Raw genomic sequence first — 20,826 nt, forward strand, 5'->3', positions numbered from 1 at the left:
ATGGAATTCACACAGATTCTAGTAAAATACTCTGATATTGGGAAAAGAATATCGGGTAGTTTATTGAGACCAAAATTTTCAGTCGTCTGTTTACAATATTTTCCACCATGCAGTTTTATGCCATGAACACTTGATCACTATGCAAAATATATTTTATTCATAAATTTTGTCCTTTTTAGGGTAATAGAAATATTGATTATACTCCATAGCGTGAAAATTTTAGTATTGTTTTCCCATATTGTATATGTAGTCCATCTCAAGGTTTAATATTTTCTGCTAACAGAAGTAGACCTAGAAAAAAAGGGGCTTGAAATCAATGGTCGAATGTTGTCATCTTTGGTCACTGTATTCTTTACTTCTGCCCTTCCTTCTTCTGTTCTTTTTAATAACTGATCCAAAAATACTACAAAAAAAAAAAGTTGTATTATTCTTTAAAAAAATTATACTGTTCGTCTCTATATTCTTTTGGTTCCATGGGGATTTGTCAAAATAACTGACATAGGCTCTCAACTACCAAAATTGACTGATTAAGCAAGATCTAACCTGTGGTGACTTTTGATAGTTTATGAGATAATTCCACATTATGCACCTTATTTTAAAGGTTGCACTATAACAGTATTCACTATACATTCCATACACAAATCTAGAAAGTAGAAGTTATACATGACTGGTTTTGCATTGCTCAATAATTTTTCTCATTCCATACTAATGACTTTATAACTACTCAGCTTCACTCTTTCTTAAAACCAAAATAAAATAAAATAATTGCATTGGTCCTTTTTATTTGTCACTATAGCAACAAAAAAAGAGAGGCGTTAATTAAACTTTTCAGTTCCGCCCTTACTACTCCAAGAAACAAATTAAATTTTCTTAATAGGTGTCTAAAACCTTAAACGACAAATAACAAGTTTAGAAGAGAGTCATTTACGTACTAGTTCATCTTTACCCCCATATATATATATATTCTAGCGAAAATATATAGTTTCGAAACTTTTTTCTTTTTCACTTGTGAAATCATTGTTAAATTCATGTCTATCAAGTTGAACGAGAAAGCACGTCTTTTGCTTTTTTGTTCATGCTATGGGATCATTAGCAGTGGCAGAGTTAAAGGCTAAGATGCGGGTTTTTCAGAACCTAGTAGCTTTTGTCTAAACCTTGTATATGTATTAAAAAAATATTAAATATTCAAATGTAAACTGAGTTATTAATTTGAGATTACTATAATAACCTATAAACTTCAAACTCTGAATTCTCCTCTGATCATTAGTATCTCATATAAGTGGGGAAGGGGATATAAGGAGAAACTTTTTTAATGTCTGGAATGAAAATGAAGTGAAGGAGTATCCCAGGATGCTTCTACTTTAAATTAAAGATGGTGTAGCCTTGAATATTTTAACAAAACAAATCGCATAAGTTTACTTGTTGTTCACAAAGTTGAACAATGAGTAGCCTTTAGAATAAAAGGCAGCATTCTGAAGAAGGTATGAATAGACTCTGACAGGACTAATTTCCTTGACTAGATATGACCAAGGATTGGACTTGAAAGTAAACAACAAAGGTGAATTGTGACCTTTGACCGCTCCAATCTTGCATTTATTTTTATATTTTTGCTTTTTTCTTGGTTCCAGTTATTTTAATAATAATTTTATTTTTGTCATTATATAGAATTAAATTAGTACTTGTGCAGATAATAAAATTATGCTTCTTTTGTTTAATGCAATATTCTTCAATAATCTGCGTAATTGAGGAAGAAGCAAGAGCTGTGCATCACAAAGTAAATGATAATCAGTTAAATTTTCCAAAAAGTAGTACTTAATTACATCTTTGTTTTCAAGCATGATTCCTCTTCTGTGCTATTTCCTAGAAGCAACATGACCCTTGAATGCTATCCAAGAAATGAAGACAGAAAAATAAACTACTTTAAGATAAGAGAAAAGGAGTGGGGAGGAGGGAGCACCCGCAATTGACTTGAATTCCAAATAAAATAAAATAAATAAAAGAGGCAGTTCGGTGCATAAAGCATCCAACGTTTACGTATGATTGTGGGAAGGGCGGCATCCAAAGAGTGTGATGTCGACTGACTACTCTAATGCCAACATTAGTGGCAGTATTCATGGCTTTCGAACCGTGACCTATAAATTACACAGAGACAATTTTATTGTTGCTCCAAGAGATCCCTTCACTTGAATTGAAAATGCACGTTCCCCCTTCCCCTCTTTTTTTTAATCAACGTACATTTGAATGGTCAAATTGAATATGTCTATTCTTGGTTGAGAAGTAAGGAATCGTCCAACCAAAATGTTTATTTTGACCACATGCACATCCTTTATATATAATCAAGCAAATTAAAAGATAAACAAATAAGTCCTGATCTTATCATGAGAAAACAGCAGTAAGAAAAGACTTGACAGTTGAATGCTGAAAGGAACAGTGAGAACGCGATCAAGAATATGTAATTAGGATGTATACAATGGTTTTATGTACAACTTGAGACCAAATAAACTACATTGTTTTCAGTGTCACCCTTATGAAATCAAGAATATTAACATAAGGTTTGGGAAAATGTTTTAAAAGGCAAAAGTGGAGGATGAACTTAAAATTCGACTGTAATATTTACATGAAAATTATATAAACTTTCTTAATTGATCTATAAAAAATATAATTTAGTTAGTGGGTTCGTTTTTTTCTCTCTCTTAATATCGAACTAAACCAAACTTAACCATATGCCAGGGTTTCAAGTAGGGTGTAGAAACCGAACCGGAAAACCGCACCAAATCGAAAAGTCAAACCAAATCAATTAAAAAACTCGACTAAGTTTGATTTGATTTGTTTGGTGTTGAGTAAAAAAACCTTAACCAAACCGACATATAAATATATAATTTTTATATACTTTTAAGACTTTATATAGAATTTTTTTTGAAAGATGTCTTGAAATATTTGGGATTATCTTGCGGGATATAATATTTAATAGCATATGAAGTGCTCCATATTTATTAACCTTAAATAATGAGTTGTATGATCACTTTCTCGTCATGCTTACTGATGCGTCAATCTCTTTGTTCTTCGATATTCATATCATATGTTAAGATCTACTAAATTGTTATATCTTTTTCGAATGTGAAGTGATTATTATATTATTTAGGTATCATATTGATTTTATATATAATTATTAAATTCGGTGAACCTTGAAAGTGTACATTAACGAAACATTATTGTCAGACGCAAAAAATAACTATTTCTATGTTACTAAGAAAATTCTTTCATAAGAATATTTTAATAGATAATATGTTTGTCAACTATTTTTATATTTTTGCTAAACATATATTTACTTATTAAAAATTGAAGAAAGTAAGATTGAAATAATATTTAAGTAACAAAAATAGAAAAATTCGATAAAATCGAATCAATCCAAATTAATATAATTGGTTTGGTATAATTTTGAAAAAAATCGAATCAATCATATCGATGTACACCCTAGTTTCAAGTGTTACAGGAAGTATTCATTGGACCTTTGAATTTGCCTTGTTTGATTTGACATCTTCATTTATTTCTGGATTTTTTCGTTTATCTTTTTCCTAGATGATCGAAGGAGGAATTTCTAGTCACTTTTTTTTTACTAGAGAATGGGTCGTACTACTGCATACGTGTTAACGATTTTTGCTTAAAGCTCACTTTGTCAACCAATTACTTTCACATTCCTCCCCTCAAGTTTTTTGTCCTCTTCTATTGTAAATTTGACTCATTCTGATTGAAACAAAATTCTACGTGGTTTACTTCATTATATGAACCCGATAATTAAATATAGAGAGATTACATGGGAAAAAAAAATACAGCAAGAGAATTCTTTGTCCTCTCAATATATAATCATTCGCTTTTTTGAATGCATTTGTGCTTCTTTTTGTATTTATTTTTTAGATTTTGAATGCATTTGTACTATTCACATTTTTAATGAATTTCAACTTTTGTCACACAGATGATGGGGCAGGTTTCTTGTTAGGGAAGATTACGCGTCACATCAAAAATGTATACTGTATTTATTATTTATAGCTATACTTTCACTAAATTTACTATTTGTAGCTATATTTGAATTTATAGCAAATCCATGAAATAAAAGATTAATTGTTTTGAACTGAAACAAGAGAGCAATAACTGGTTAGAGTGCCCGCTTAGTCAGCAGAGGTCTTGAGTTCGACTCTCAACAGAAATATTTTATTTTTCTATATTTTTGTATTTCGCTTAGTTGTATTTATTGCGCGAACAAATACAGTCAATACATGTTGTATCGCCCGCGGGTGCCTCGCCCCGCTTATTTTTTTTTTCTTTTTTCTTTAAGTTTTTCTCTAAAACAAACTAGTTAGATATTTTATTATTTTATAAAATAGAGTGTTTAATAGAATCACATAAACATAAAACTGAGAGAGTATTACGTTGATCTTCCAAAATAAATGGGTTACTATCATTTCTTATTACTAATACGATATATCTTGACTTATATAATATCATTTTGGTGAGATTTATGCAAATTGGTTAATTATAAATCAAAATAGTATTCATGCTAGTGAAGAAGAATGTGAAATTGTAGTTGAAATAATTGCTTTGTTTCAAAAAAGATAAAATTCAAAGTTGTCCCGCATTGAACCCGCATTAAATTATAAACCCGCAACCTGCCCCGCCCCGCTTTAAAATTTTTAAAAATTATTTTAACTCGCCCCGCATCAAACAAAACCCGCACCCGCCCCATACCCGCCCCGCCCTATTGCCATCCCTATTTGTATAGTCTCTGTATACAATTGGTACACATTATATTCGTTACACGAATACAACGAAAAGTAGTTGCAAACGGTAATTAGACAAACTATAATTATTAGGTTCTAAACTATAGTCGTTTGTGGAAATTCCTCTTTTTGTTATAAGTTGGACTCATGGGCTTGGGCACAATATAAAGACGAGCCCAAGTTAGCCCAAATAGGATTTGATGATGTAGCTCAGCATGTAATTTACTTGCAGTCTCTTTTCAATATTCATATACTAGGTTAAAGAGGGATATAGCTACAATATCTTCTAAGGCAAACTCTATGTAACAGAACGAGTAGTTATTAACTTGAATCAATTACACTTTTAAGAGGTCGTAATTATATAATTAGATCTCAATACTAAAATAATAAAATATATCAAAAAATCGGCTGAAAAGGACAAGGAACACCTACCTCCTCATGCATGCGCAGTAACATGTGCAGGTTGCAATAATTATATGACAATTAATTTTGTGTACCTTGTTAATGTATTAATTAATTTAGCGATTTTGTCTGAGGAAGAAGCAAAATTAAAATAACATGCTATTGGATTTTCCTAGATATGATTCATCGTTCTTTCCAAGCTTTTTATTTCCTCTCTTTGTCATGTAACATGCGCGCTGTTTCCTCGAAGCTACATGCACTTACTTCCCAACCCCAATCGCATTCCCACCTAAAAAGTTTCTCAACAAAGAGAAGAAAAGTAAAAAAAAAGTGTGATTATACATGTATAGCTAGGAAGAATTTAACTTCAATATATTAACGGTAGATAAAAGAATTTTAAACTATCGGGTTACTTAAGAGATAAATATATGCAATCGTCCATAAAACGTGAAATTAGTAACATTAAAAATAAGGCAGGTTACTGTTAAGTGTTACAACGAATTAAAATATATTGATAGTGTAAAAAATTTGGGCTGTCATTTATATAAACTAAATTCATGTATAAAGGTAGGACCGCATCTTTACTCAACGATCCAATACCATGATTACAAGTAGAAACTACACACTGTACCAATAAAATTTCTTGGTTGGCGAGGAGAGAGGGGATCGGAGAGGAGGGCAGAAGGTCAAAATTTGAATTGTCAAAAGTGAACGTCACTGTCTAAACTTAAGTTGAAAAGAAAAAATCAAAGCCAAAAATGTTGCATTTTGACTAGGAGATCCTATATATAAAATAAATCTCATGACAATTGCCAAACCATTTGGATTCATATTATAATGCACATGCAACTCAAAACCGTTACCTAACCACATGGAAAACACTATCCCATCTTCACCTACTGATCATGAGTGGATGGATATTAGAATGCCATATTACCAACAAACTGATTTTGGAATAGCAAATCCATATGAGAGTTTCTCTGATTCCACTATCATCACTACTCAAATTAACACTAGTCAAGCAGTAAGTATTTCTAGTGATCATCATCGATATTCCAGTACTTTAAGTCCTGAAAATTCTTCACAGATTGCTGGAAATAATGATGATATTCACGAGTTGAGTCCTAAAGTTACCAGCAAAGGGAAACCGGTTCGGAGGCGGAGTACTCGAGCTTCCAAGAAAACACCTACAACTCTTGTCAACACAAGCATCACGAATTTTCGAGCAGTGGTGCAACAATACACTGGATGTCACACTTCTCCAGTACTGATCAAGAATCAAAAGGGTCCAATTAACCTAAGTTTCGGACCACCAACTGATGGCATGAAGAATGACTTTTTTGGAAGTAATTCAATAGGGGAAGGCTCTAGGAATAATTATGGATACTATTATAATCATGAAGATCAGGCTGAGAAATCAAAGGACAAATTAGAGCAAGGGAGTGGTACTTCTACTTCTGCTGGTTATAGTAATTCTGGAAATAGTAAGCTGAGTGTGGACGATTATGGAATATGGTAGTGACTAGTATATGAATGAAAGGGAAAATTTATTATGTTTTTAGCACATCTAGATATGAGAAATTTAGATTTCGCAAGAGCGTTTGAAGACCTTTTTTTTCCTCCTTTATTTTTTCCCTTTGTAAATTTTCTCTCTTTTAGTTCTTCTAATTAATAACTCCGCTTACCGTGGCATTTTCAAGTTTGAATATGAGCCCGTTTCTTATTTGAAGTAGTTGATAAACATTAGGTGCTGAAAAACACTTTTAAGTGTTGAAACTAATTTAATAATTAAGCAGTTACGTGTTTGGGTACAAGTGCTGAAATTGATAATAAGTTGTTGCAGTATTTGACATAAAAAATGCTGATAAGCTCTTTTTCTGTTAAAATGACTTAAATAACCTTAGAACTAGTTACACTTATAAGGACGTAATTTCTTCAATTTTTTTTTTATTCCAGATCGATTCAAATACAAAATATTCTATTTGTCATTTTATTTTAAATACAAATATGCTTAGATAAGATGATTTTTATGATAAATCTAATTTATTTTATGATAATGTCACGACCCCGCTTCGCCCTCTACGAACCCTCGTTATGACACATAGTCTCTCCGACTAGGTAAACCTAATTTGCGGAAGAAAAATCAAAATTTGCGGAAGCAAACAATTTAAAACAGAAATAAAGTAGTAACAGTGTGTAAATGTGCCGCTCGGCATATACCATGTTTAACTCTCAACACCAAACATAAATCCAAGACCCGGAAACCCATGAATCACAAGCTAAGAAAAGAAATATTACAAAGCTCTAACTTCGGAAGTTCTAATAAAGAGCAGAAAAGTACAGAAGGGCTAAATACTAAAAGCATGAATAGAAAAAGGGACTCCTTGGTTTGCGGACGCGGCAGATGTACCTCGGAGTCTCTAAGCAGTCACCTTCCTCAACGATAGAAGGCCTGATCAGCGGTACCTGGATCTGCACATGAAAAACATGCGCAGAAGAGGCATGCGTATACCACAACGATACTCAGTAAGTGCCAAGCCTAACCTCAGTTGGGTAGTGACGAGGAAGGTCAGGGCCCTACTGAGGTTAAATAAAATATAAAGATTAATAGTATAGAACGGAACAATATAAATGAGTACAGCAGTAAAATAACACAGGGTGAACAGAATAACAACAACTATACAGAACAAGGTAAACATGGAAAGGAAATGCAACTCAACACCGATAGTAACAATCGGGGATCTCCCAGGATACCGTCCTGTAGTCCCATCTTTACATATCCAGTGAATCTCCCGGGATACCGTCCCGTAGTCCATCTTACTATATTAAAAGCACGAAGGCCCTTAGTGAAATGTCGTTCTCCCTTTTTTCCCTTTAAAAATTAATTTCACATTGGATAGAATTGTAATTATAATTTAATTATTTTCTTAATATTTAGAACATTAAATTAATTGATTTTTATTTATTAAGTACTTCCTTGTTTGAACTATGTAAAAATTTCTAATATTTAGGAATCTAATATTGAGTTAGATTTTACTTGGATAATTTTTCTATATTTAGTGTAACTATTTTCCTTACATATAACCCTTCCATGTTTCCAAGTTTTTACACAATAGGAATTGTAATGAATTTTTTCACAAATTTTTTGTCTCGGTCTAATTTTGTAGAATTATACACCTAAGAATCATTAAGCATGTTTCAAATTCTAATTCTTTGTCCACTTCTTTTTTGGACCATGTGAGTAGCGTAAAGTCTATTTTTTCACAAGTAGGCAAAGTGTTTAAGGTGAATTATACATTTTTTATACTTATAAGTACTTTAATTAATAATAACGGATAGCACATACATCATCTTTTATATTAAATACCATTGTCATTAATTATTGTATTTAAAATTTAAAAATTAAGTAAAAGTTTTGCTATAATAGGAACTCTTAATATTTAGAATTCAAAATTTAATAATATTTTAATTTATATTAATTATTTTTTTTACTTGAATTGTGTAAAATAACTATAACTCCTTATTTTAATTCATGTCCAAAGAAGAAAACTCAAAAATTTAATTTCAAATTCCTATTTATCATGATCTAATAACAACTGAATAATGTATATGAACGAACAAAGTTCTATCGATTTTGACAATTTTGTTTTGAATTAAGGAATCATCAAAATATCAAGGTATATATTCTTCTACTTCGAATGATAAATTCAATTATAATTACTATATTGTCAATTCAAACGAGAGAAATGAGTTTGCATATCCATACTCTATATACTATATTAAAAGCACGAAGGTCTTAGTAAAATGTCGTTCGCCTTTTTTTGGGTCATCACTTGTTTTAAAAGTAAATTCTGCGTTCCGGGGCCCTAAAAACCTTTTTCTGTCTCACCTCGATTTGCATGCGCAGTTCAGGCGCGTAGCCGGAAAGCCAATATGTGAAAATCTGTGAAAAATGATAAATTTTGACTTTAAAATGAATTAATTTGACTTCGGTTAATATTTTGGATAAACGGACGTATGATGTTTTTAGGTTGGTGTGCATATTTTGTTTGGAGCCCCGAGGGCTCGGTGAGTTTTGGATAGGCCACAGGGTTGATTTTGGGCTTGGAGAATTGCAAGTTTTCAACTGTTTCAGTGCAGGCCTACATGCTACGCAATTTGCGAAGCCTGGCTCGCAAAACTCGCAAATGCGAGGGCCATGAAGCAAATGTGAAATGTAGCCCAGGCCAGCCTGCCGCGCAATTGTGAGGATTCTATCGCAAATGCGATCCCCCCAGTTTCAGCCAGTCGTCGCAAATGCGACAAGTTGTTCGCAATTCCTAGCTCGCAAATGCGAGAACTTCTTCGCAAATGCGAACTTAGCAGAAGTCTGAGTTCGCAATTGCGAACCCTAGTCGCAAATGCGACATTTGCAACCTGCAATTTTATAACTTAGCCGAAAATCTTTCATTTTTCACACTCTTTCAAAACCAAAATACTCTTGGGCGATTTTTCAAAAATAACTCTTCTTCTAAATCGATTGTAAGTAAATTTTAACTCATTTCCTTCAATCATTAACATCTTTTCACATGATTTCAACTAAAAATCAATGATTTTCATGGGGAAAATTTGATGTTTTGGGTAGAACCTTGATTTTTTAAAAATTGGGGATTTGGACCTCGATTTGAGGTCCGATTTCAAAACAAATTATATATTTGAGTTTGTGGGGGAATGTGTGATCGGATTTCGGTTCAAACCTCGGGTTTTGACCATGTGGGCCCGGAGGCAATTTTTTACTTTTTGGGCAAAACTTTAGAAAACTCATTTTCATGCATTAGGATTGATTTATTTAGTATTTATTGATGTAATTAAGTAACTTGTGGCTAGATACGAGCGAATTGGTGGTAGAATCACGAGGTAAATTGATAGTAGAGGCTTGAATTGTGTTCGTGACATCGAGGTAAGTGTTTGGTCTAATCTTAGCTTGAGGGATTAGGAGTCGCGTCTTATTTGCTACATGTTAATTGTGGAGTACGACGTATAGGCATGATGATGAGTATCTATACGTCGGTGTCAAGCATGTCCGTGAGTCTTGTATTGTAATTATTATGACTCCATTGTGGTTTGTTGCGCTTCACATGTTATTATCATTATTGTTCCCTTGTCGGGATGTTATTATCATGATTGTTGCCTTGTCGGGATGTTATTATCATTATTGTTCCCTTGCCTGGATGTTATTATCATTATTGTTCTCTTGCTGAGATGTTTTCTTGATATTATTGTTCCCTTGTCGGGATGTTGTTGAAACATAATTATTCCCTTGTCGGGATTCTTTTGTGATTGTTGTTGATTTGTAAATGGGATCGGGTGGCACGCCGCCACGGAGATATATGAAATAGGAGCGGGTTGCACGCCTGCAACGAGATATGTGAAATGGGATCGGGTTGCATGCTTGCAACGAGATATGTGAAATGAGATTGGGTTGCATGCCTGCAACGAGATATGTGAAATGAGATCGGGTTGCACGCCTGCAACAAGATATATGAAATGTGATCGATTTGCACGCCTGCAGCGAGATACATAAAATGGGATCGGGTTGCAAGCATGCAACGAGATGTGAAATGAAAGTGAACTCTGCATTTGTTTTCCCTATCCTTGTTAGTAATTGGATTTTGGTTTCTTTATATTCCTTTTGATATTTTGTTGTTATCTGTCACTCCCCGCAACATGTTTCCCCCGCCCAATTTTAATTGTGATTATCTATTTCTATTTCAGCTTTATATGATTTAACTACACAGGTTTATTTGGTAGTATGGTCCTAGCCTCGTCACTACTTCGCCGAGGCTAGGCTGCGCACTTACCAGCATATAGGGTCGGTTGTACTGATACTACACTCTGCACTCTTTGTGTAGATCCCAGTGTTGTAGACTTCGGACCAGTGAGATTGTTATTTCTTGTTCATCAGGCGACCCGAGGTAGTCCTGCAGGCATCCGCAGGCCTTGGCATCACCTCCTATCTTTCCTTTATCCTATTTTCTTTTACTTATTTTAGAAACAGTGTATCTTTTATTTCTTTCGGACCTTTATTTGTAGTACTCTTAGACTGTCTGTGAAGCTCTGACTCCAGTTCTGGGTAGTCTTGTTTAAACAGTTGTATTGGTTATACTCAACAATTTTATTATTTTTCTTCCGCTCGATTTAAATTCCGTCGTCTTTAAGTTATTGCTCATAATTTCTTGTAAAGGATTAAAATGGGAAGAAGGTAATTTGTTCAATAGTTGGCTTGCCTAGCTCATACTAGTAGGCACCATCACGATTTCCGATGCTGGAATATTCGGGTCTTGACATTTTTACCCTTTAAAACTAGACTTTATATTAGACAAAATCATAATTTAATTATTTTTTTAATATTTAGGACTTTGAAATTAACCAAAATTTTGGTTATTAAATCTTTCCTTATTTTAATTACATAAAAAGTCCTAATATTTAGGACATTAAAAAAAATATCGTTTTCGGTATATATGATTTTTGCGTTTTTTCCCCATACGTTTGCTTACTATAATTTCAATGAAATGTTTGACATTTATTCTTCTTATAGGGCATTTAGAATTCTAAGGGGAAGCTTTTGTATATCATTATTGCTATAAAGTAGAGGTTTATATTGAATTAAGATTTTTTTAAAAAAAAATAGTGAATATAGATTTCGAATATTATACAAAAAAATAATCAATAGAAAAATATTATCTGACTAGGAAAGGAGTTTAAGAATTATCCATATTTTTTATATTATTATAAAAGTACGAAGCCGCAATGCAATTTTTTTTAATATTTAGAACAAATAATTAAGTCTTTGATCAACGACTCCCTCGGTTTCAATTTATGTAAAACATTTTAGTTTTCCAAGCTTCGAGCTATATAAACTTTGACAAAATTCTAAAATAAAATTTTCAGCATACTCACACGAGAAAAATTACAATTTATAGTATTTTTCATATTATTTTTGAATATCCAAATACTAACTTTAAAATATCGAGTTAATCTAATTCAATTTAGCTTCAAAAATTAGTCAAATTAATTCTTGAAAAGCGAAAAGATCCACATAAACTAGAAAGACAATAGTAATTAGCAAAATAATTCAATCTGATTCTTTATTAAAAATTATCATATAAGCAAAATTATTTTTTAAATTAATAAAACTCTTATGGTACATCAATTTATTTTCACGAGAAAAGCATTGACAATGAAAGAAATAAAAAAATAGAGCAAAGTTGATTAGGTAACAAAAATAGCAATAATTTTCATAAAATATCCACATATGTCTCAAGAAATTACAATAATGCATATGTGAGACAAAATTTCTTTATTTGTTGAACTATCCAAATTGGATCAATATTTATATATTTAGGAGCTCAGATCTTTTTCAATAATTTTGTTCAATAACTCAAACAAATTATTTAATATAGTTACCTAATTTTTTTAAACTTGTATACTCATGATATAGGGTACACGCGCAAAGCGCGTACCCTAAGACTATCCGAAGGATCTCCTGGGATACCGTCCCGTAGTCCAACTCATAGTGCACTAGGATCTACCGGAATCCCGTTCCGTAATCCCAAATGTAAATACCCAGTACTTGGGGAACCTACCGGGTGCATTCCCGTAGTTTCATATAACTGTGCAGGGGGATCTACCGGGAATCTAACTCGTAGTCCCAAAGTAAATATGCAGGGGGATCTACCGGGAATCTAACCCATAGTCCCAAAGTAAACAGACAAGGGTGGAGCTAAAGGATGAGCTACCGGAATCCCACATTCGTAGTCCCAAAATAAATGCACAGCAACAGCAGGAAGATATACAGAAATGACAAGATTTCATATTAAGGCAACAAGTGATTCTAGCATAGCATGCCACACAGAATTCAAGTAAGGCTAGTTAAATCAAATAAAGCAAATTAAGTCACTTAGACATGCTTTCCTAAGTTAACAACACGCTTAATAGTGCAAGAAATAGAAACTGGAAAGGAAACATACTAGTAATTACTTAAGAAAATCGGATTTCCAACAATTAGCACAAGTACGCACTCGTCATCTCACGTACAAGGCATTTCAAATTACCAAATATACCAATCCTAAGGGGAAGGTCTCCCACACAAGGTTAGACAAGCCACTTACCTCGAACCGGCTCAAAATCAACCCAACACCACGTCTTTGCCACGAGTACTCAACTCCAAATGGCCAAAATCTATACAATTCAATTGCATAATATAAATAACACTTCAAGTAACTGATTCTACAATTAAATTCTAAGCTAATACGCAAAATTATGTAAAATGACCAAAATGCCCCTTGGGACCACGTCTCGAAATCGGGTGAAATTTATATTTTTAGAAACCTCGTACTCTCACGAGTCCATACATAACAAGAACACTGAAATCGGAGTCCAAATGACCCCTCAACTCCTCATTTAAAGGCCTCATAAACTCAAGCCCTAATTAACCATTTTTTTCAATTTCTCACCACTAATTAGGTCTTTAATCACATAAAAACGAGTTATTAAGTCAAGGATGTTACCTCCAAGCGATTTTCCTTTATTTTCCTCAAGAATCTCTCTCAAAAGCTTCAAACCCGGATGAAAATGGTGAAAGAATCCCTTAAATTTACGAAGACAACTATTTATATGTTCTGCCCAACGATTTTCGCATCTGCGGTCGTGATGCGGTCCCGCTTCAGCGGAACTAATATTGCATCTACGACTTTTCACTTAAATGGCAATTTTTCGCATCTGCGACTCCCAATCCGCAGATGCGGTACCGCTTCTGCAGAAAAATAACCATATCTGTGGTTCTTGCTGAAGAGACCAAAATTCGCTTTTGCGGCCTATTAGCCGCTTCTGCAGTGCCGCATCTGCGGTCCCCAAACCGCAGATGCAAAAATACCAGAAGCAGCAAAGAAAGGCAGCTGCAACATTTCCTCAAACTTTGCGCTAACCATCTGAAATCACCCCAAGGCCCCCGGGACCTCAACCAAAGGCATCAACATATCGTAAAACCTTATTCAAACTTGTACCAATCTTCAAAACATTTCAAACAACACCAAAACAATCAAAACTTATCGAATTCAAGCTTAAGAACTCCAAAATTCTCGAAAATACGCTTTCGATCAAAAACCCAACCAAACTACCTCCGAATGACCTGAAATTTTGCACACATATCCAAATTGACATAACGGAACTATTGCAACTCTCGGAATTCCATTCTGACCCTCAAATCAAAATCTCACTATCGAACCGGAAACTTCCAAAATTCAACTTTCGGCATTTCAAGCCTAATTTAGCTACGGACCTCCAAAACACAATCCGAACATGCTCCTAACCCCAAAATCACCCAGTGGAGCTAACGGAACCATCAGATTTCCATTCCGAGACCGTCTTCATACTGTTTCGACTACGGTCAACTTTCCAACACTTAAGCTCTCATTTAGGGACTAAGTGTCCCAAAACTCTCTGAAACTCAAAACCGAACATCCCGGCAAATCACATTAGCAGAAATAAACTTGGGAAAAGCAGTTAATAGGGGATCGGGGTGTTAATTTTTAAGACGACCGGCCGAGTCGTCACAGATAAACATATAATCATAAGTTATAATAATTAATAAATTGACAAAATTTCTCAGCAAAAAATAAACCTAAATAGGATAAGTTAATTATTTGAAGAGAAACAGACATTGTCTTCATCACCACAACACTTAGAAAGCAATATACCAAAAATTTGATATGTCCTCATTTATTACATACAGCTCAAAGATTAATACACAATCACATAGATTAATAGATATAAGTATGCAAAGTAATAGAAAATTTGCTTATCTTAAATAGTCAATGAGAATTGCAGACTTGAATAGGTGGGGGAAGACGGGGGGGGGGGGAAGGGAAGTGTTAGGTTGAATACTTAAAGTAGTGAGTATCGATGTAGGAGTGTTGTTCTAAAAAGGAATATTTTAGAATAAAATAGTGAAAATCTTGGTCAAACTTAAAGTGCTTATAAGATAAAAATTCATATATGACTTAGGGCGTATAATTTGGCTAGAGAGCTTTGGTTTACTTCAAATTTTAAGGTTCAGTCAACAATTAATGATGTAGAGAATCCATAGTAGAAAATACATGCACTTAATTGACCTCAAACTTGTGCTGATATCTACGGTAGTATAAATCCCTTAAACAAAATAAAAATATAATACCAAAAAAGAAAGGGAGATCGAGTAAGAAAGAAAGAAAGATGAATGCAAAAATAGGAATATCCTAATTGATCTCATTTCTGTGAAATATGAAGGCGAAATTTTGATTTCTAAGAGATGGATAAGGATTAAAAAAAATGAACAAGAAGGTAACACTCTAATTTCAAATATTTGAAATAATATTTGAAGATTATGTCAAATAAGTATTTGTTTACAATTAGTCCATTAATATTTCAATGTCAAACTTAAAATAGGTAATTTGAAGTTTGAAAAATTTATTAGTATGAAATAATGGTCTTTGCTCACAAAACCGCAACCGTTTTTCAAGTAAAATCTATATTCAAACACAATTTTAACTTCTAATTACCTTTTTTAAACTCTTTTTTTTTTCAAACTTCAACACAATCATGTTCAAACACCTATTTGTTGCAATAATAGTGACTTAGCTTGTCTAATTGCTGTTAGAGTCGGTTAATTAAGTTGTTAGAGTTAGTTACTACTATTAGAGATAGTTAATTGCACGTGAGAATACAGATGTATTTGTCTGTAAAAGGCGGTCATTCGTACACTTTGAGCAATAAGAAAATATCCTTTCTCTTTTTCATTCTCTATCTCAGATTCTAGAATATTCATCTCAGCATGTGCCCTAATTCATTGCTCTATTGATCTAGCAGTGAAGCTTCATCTCTGTGTCAATTTATTCATGATATCATAGCAGTGATCGTGAGGATCTGATTCAGCGTGAAGCTCCGACGAAATTGAGCTAATTACAGAAGGCAATTTCTGTAGACATGGCTGGAAACGAGGTAAGCTCGCTTGATCATAATCCCCCACTATTTCTTCAAGCAGGAGATACTCCAGGGCTAGTTTTGATCACAATTAAGCTCATAGGGCTAGAGAATTATGCCCAGTGGAGTAGGGCAATGAAACTAGCTTTGAGAGAAAAAGGTAAGCTTGGATTTGTAGATAGTTCTGCTACTTAGAGTAGATACATAGGTGAATTGGTTTAGCAATGGGAAAAATATAATGCGATAGTACCGTCTTCGATTGGAAGTACAGTTCCGAACGAATTAATGCCAGGGATTGTTTATGCCTCAGATGCGAGGAAGGTATGGAATGACTTTCAGGAGAGATTTGATCGGTCAAACCTACCAAGGATCTATCCCCTTTGGATGGAGATTGCAACAATGAGGCAGGGAACATATTCAGTTACCAGCTATTACACTAAAATGAAATACCTGATGAATATAAAATATTCATATATTATATACTTAAAAATATATTATTTTAAATAAAGTATTTATATAATATTTTGATTTTCTGTATTTTCTAATAATATTTTGCAGGAGATAAGAATGCTATTAATTAAGCAAGAAAATGAAAGAAATAAGAAGGTCGTAACAGATTCACTCCACAATGCAAGAAGATCACGACACATCTTCTTCAAGATACATCTTCCTCAAGATGTATCTTCCTCAAGACACATTCTCGTCAAGATGCATCTTCCTCACTTGAGATCACAACAGTTCAAGAAGAAATGCACGTCTATAAATAGAAGGCAATTCTCTGTGTAGTAGGAATCGAGGAAAAAGGAACAAAAGAGCCACTTTATTTTCTAAAGCTTTGGTCACTTATTATTTCTTGTTCTTCTTTCATTACTTATAATTTTCAGATTTCCTAGTAGTATTGGCAATATAGGCCATATTATAGAAGTCCTTTCTTTTTCAAATACTCGATAATGGAGTAGTGTCTTTCTGTTAGGATAGTTGATGAAGCTTGATATATATATGAGGTTCTCTAGCTCCACTTTTATATTGTGCTTAGCCACATCATCTATTTATTTCTCAAGTTACTTGTATTGATTTTGTAATTCTCACGAAGCAAAATCGATACATACTGACTAGTGTGAATCAATAGATAGAGGGTAATTTTCAGCAATCTAGCATTCCAAATCTTGATTTTTGCTTACTTCAATTTTAATTCTCACGGAGGAATTGTTATAAGCAATATCATTGATTTTGTAATAAAAATATTCTCACGAAGTTTTTACTACCTCTTAGCACAATTCAGGCAAGACACATATTTCAGTCTTATCGTCACTAGTCGTAAGTCAGTTAATAATATAACCTCAAGGAGTATTATTAATTCTTTACTTTCTAGTGAGCAAAACATAATTGTATTAGCAATAAACAATTATTCATTAGTGAAATATATGTAGAAATTGAGATTTCATTATAAAAATATCGTCAAGTGAATTCAATGATTCCCAACACTTTTTAAATATAAATTTTTCACAAGTTATTTTTGTTTAAGTAATTTACAAATTCAAAATCCTACTCTTTTCATCAATTTGGTTCTCTCAAATAGTGGCTAAAATATTACAAGTTTGTAGCATAGATTTTCCAATCTCTGTGGGACGATGTATTAAACTATATTAGAAGTTGACTAAGCACGGGCAGGAAAATCCTATATACATTGGCCTCGTTAAATTTTTGGCGCCGTTACCGAGGATTGACATAAATCTACTTCAAATTAAATATTTTATTACTAATTTAAGAATTTATTATAATATGTATTGGTATCCTTATTTGTATTATCATCACCTACTAAATATTTCTATAACTATTATTATTATATCCATTCTAACGTTTTTTACGTAGTAATATAAAAGTTCTTTTTTCTCTTTCTTTATCATTGTTGTAACTATTACCTACTGTTTTTATCAATAAAATGTGTAGCTATGATTAGCGTGTATATCTATAACACTTATACTATTGTCAGCAACTTCACATCATAACTCATAGTACCTTCATCACTGTACCATACTATTTGTACCAACTATCCTTTTCTTTACTATTGATATTTCTTATCACCAAGTGTACTAATCACTACTATTATTTTTCTTTTACTATTTTCTTTTAGTGCTACTATTATTTTAGAAATTAAGTTTTTCGTCTTTTAAAAAGAATAAAAAAAAGGAGCTTTAATTTTCTTTACTTTAAAAATTTTCACTTAGTTTATGACCCGCTCTTCTACAAAAGAGTTGGCACGTTACGATCTTGAAATTGAAAGATCTATTCGATTGCACAGGAAAGAATAAATATCATCTTCTCAGACCGTAGCTTGTGAAGGAATGGAAAACCAAGGAGTAGAAGATATCAATCCACCCGAAGTACCACCAGTCCATTTAGAAGATCAGTTTGACGAAGTGGCGTCAAGACCAGCAAACAGAATCCTAAGGGATTATGCTAGACCCGACCGCTTCAATTGTGAATCTAGTGTTAGAAAACCCCCAGTAGCAGCCAACAACTTTGAAATTAGGATTGACATAATTCAAACAATTCAACAATCTTGTATCTTTACAGAAGATTCAAGGAAGATCAACACATGCATTTAATCGATTTTCTGGAACTTGTTGAAACTGCTAAGTATAATGGAGTTCCTCCTGAAGCAATCAAGGTAAGGCTATTTTATTTTTCTTTAAAAGGAAATGCCAAGACGTGGTTGTGGAGTTTACCTCAAGGGGCATTACCACGTGGGACTAGATGACTCAGAAGTTTTTCAATAAATATTTTTCTCCTGCTAAAACAACAAAGTTAAGGCAAGAAATATCTAATTTCTTACAGACTGATACAGAGTCAGTTTATCAAGCTTGGGAAAGATTAAAAGCAATGTTAAGAAAATGCCCGCACCATGATATTCCTGAACACATGCAGTTGTATATTTTTTTATCACGGGTTAAAACGCTCTTCTAGAAATGTGATTGATGCAGTTGCAGGAGGTTCTGTGATGGGAAAAACAAAAGAAGAAGCATTGCAGTTATTGAATGAAATTTCTGAAAATGCCATTCAATGGTCATCTGAGCGTGTAATCATCAAAAAGGCCGCTACGGTAAATCAAGTTGATGCTTTAAACACACTAACACAACATATTGTTTCTTTGGCACAAAAATTTGAATCTTTTCAGGTGAATACAAAACAATTAAGTCAGTCTGAGGCTTGTGATATGTGTGGAAGAAACCATCTGAATCATGAATGACAAGCAATCAATCAAAATGATGAACATGTCAATGCAATCGATTACAAGAAGTACCCCTTTGGAAGTCCAATGGCACATAAACATCCAGGATTTCAATGGAGCAATCCAAATGGTGCTGAGAACTCTCAGAGCTTCCAGAAGCCACAGGTACAAGGTCCACCTGGTTACCAAAATCAAAACCCTAGGCAATCAAATTTCAGACCTTATCAGCAAGCAACTCCATATCAGCAAAGGCCTCAGCAAACACATCCAAGTCTTGATGACCTTTTGTACAAATACATTAAGGTCACTGATGAAAAAATGAAAAGACAAAATTTAGCCCTTAAAAATTTGGAAATCCAGTTGAGCCAATTGGCAATTCTTGTGTCAGAAAAACTTCAAGGCCCCTTACCAAGCAATAAGAAGAAAAACCCAAAGGAATACCTTAAGGCCATCACCTTACGATCAGGTAAGGAGCTTGATGAACCCAATAAAGTTAGACAAGAAAAGAACCTGTCAGAATAACAGGTAAACAAGGGTAAGAATGTTGAAACACCCTCTGAACCATTAGAAGATAAAGAAGTCAAGAAAAAAGAAGAGAAAAATATTGAAAAAATGATTCCTCTCCCTGTGACAATTCCTTTTCCACAAAAAATGAAAAGAGAAAAGCTTGATGGTGAATTTGCAAAGTTTTTGGAAATCTTGAAACAGATTCATATTAATATTCCTTTCACTGATGCTTTGTTGCAAATACCTTCATATGCTAAATTTTTAAAAGAAATTTTGTCAAGTAAAAGGAAATTGGAAGAAGTTTATGTAGTAATGCTTACTGAAAAATGTAGTGCTATACTTCAAAATAAGCTACCAAAAAAACTTGGTGATCCTGGCAGTTTTACCATTCCATGCACTTTGGGAGGAATATATTTTGAAAAAGCACTTTGTGATTCTAGAGCTTCAATAAATTTGATGTCATTTTCCATCTTTAGAAAATTGGATCTTAGAGAAATGAAGGACATAGGTGTTTCTCTTCAGTTTGTAGATCCTTAGTACTAAGAAACCTAAGGAAATAATTGAAAATGTGTTTGTAAGAGTAGATAAGTTTGTTTTCCTCGTAGATTTTATAATACTTGAAATGAAAGAATGTCCTGATGAACCAATTATTTTGGGTAGACCATTTCTTGCTACAGGTAGAGCAATTATATATGTCCACCAAGGACAGCTAATTCTAAGAGTTGATGAAGAAAGGATCATTTTTGACATGCAAAAAATACTAAGATTTTCAATTGACATGATTAGTTATCTTACAGATGAATATAAAGATGATCAATTAACTCCAGACTCAATGGAAAGATGCTTGGCCAAATCATGCACCATACAAGATGATGATCCCACCATAAGAAGAGAAGCTGAAATATTGGAAAA

At 33.3% G+C, this 20,826-nt stretch overlaps 1 non-coding gene across 1 annotated transcript; it reads right to left on the reverse strand.

Moving 5' to 3' along the window:
- Nucleotides 1–18,980: 18,980 nt before the first annotated feature.
- Nucleotides 18,981–19,087, reverse strand: LOC138886692 (small nucleolar RNA R71). The gene has a single exon (XR_011405735.1). It is a non-coding gene; the product is annotated as a small nucleolar RNA R71 (small nucleolar RNA).
- Nucleotides 19,088–20,826: the final 1,739 nt, after the last annotated feature.

The sequence above is a fragment of the Nicotiana sylvestris genome, chromosome 2 (assembly GCF_000393655.2).
Source record: "Nicotiana sylvestris chromosome 2, ASM39365v2, whole genome shotgun sequence".
Classification (NCBI taxonomy): Eukaryota; Viridiplantae; Streptophyta; class Magnoliopsida; order Solanales; family Solanaceae; genus Nicotiana; species Nicotiana sylvestris.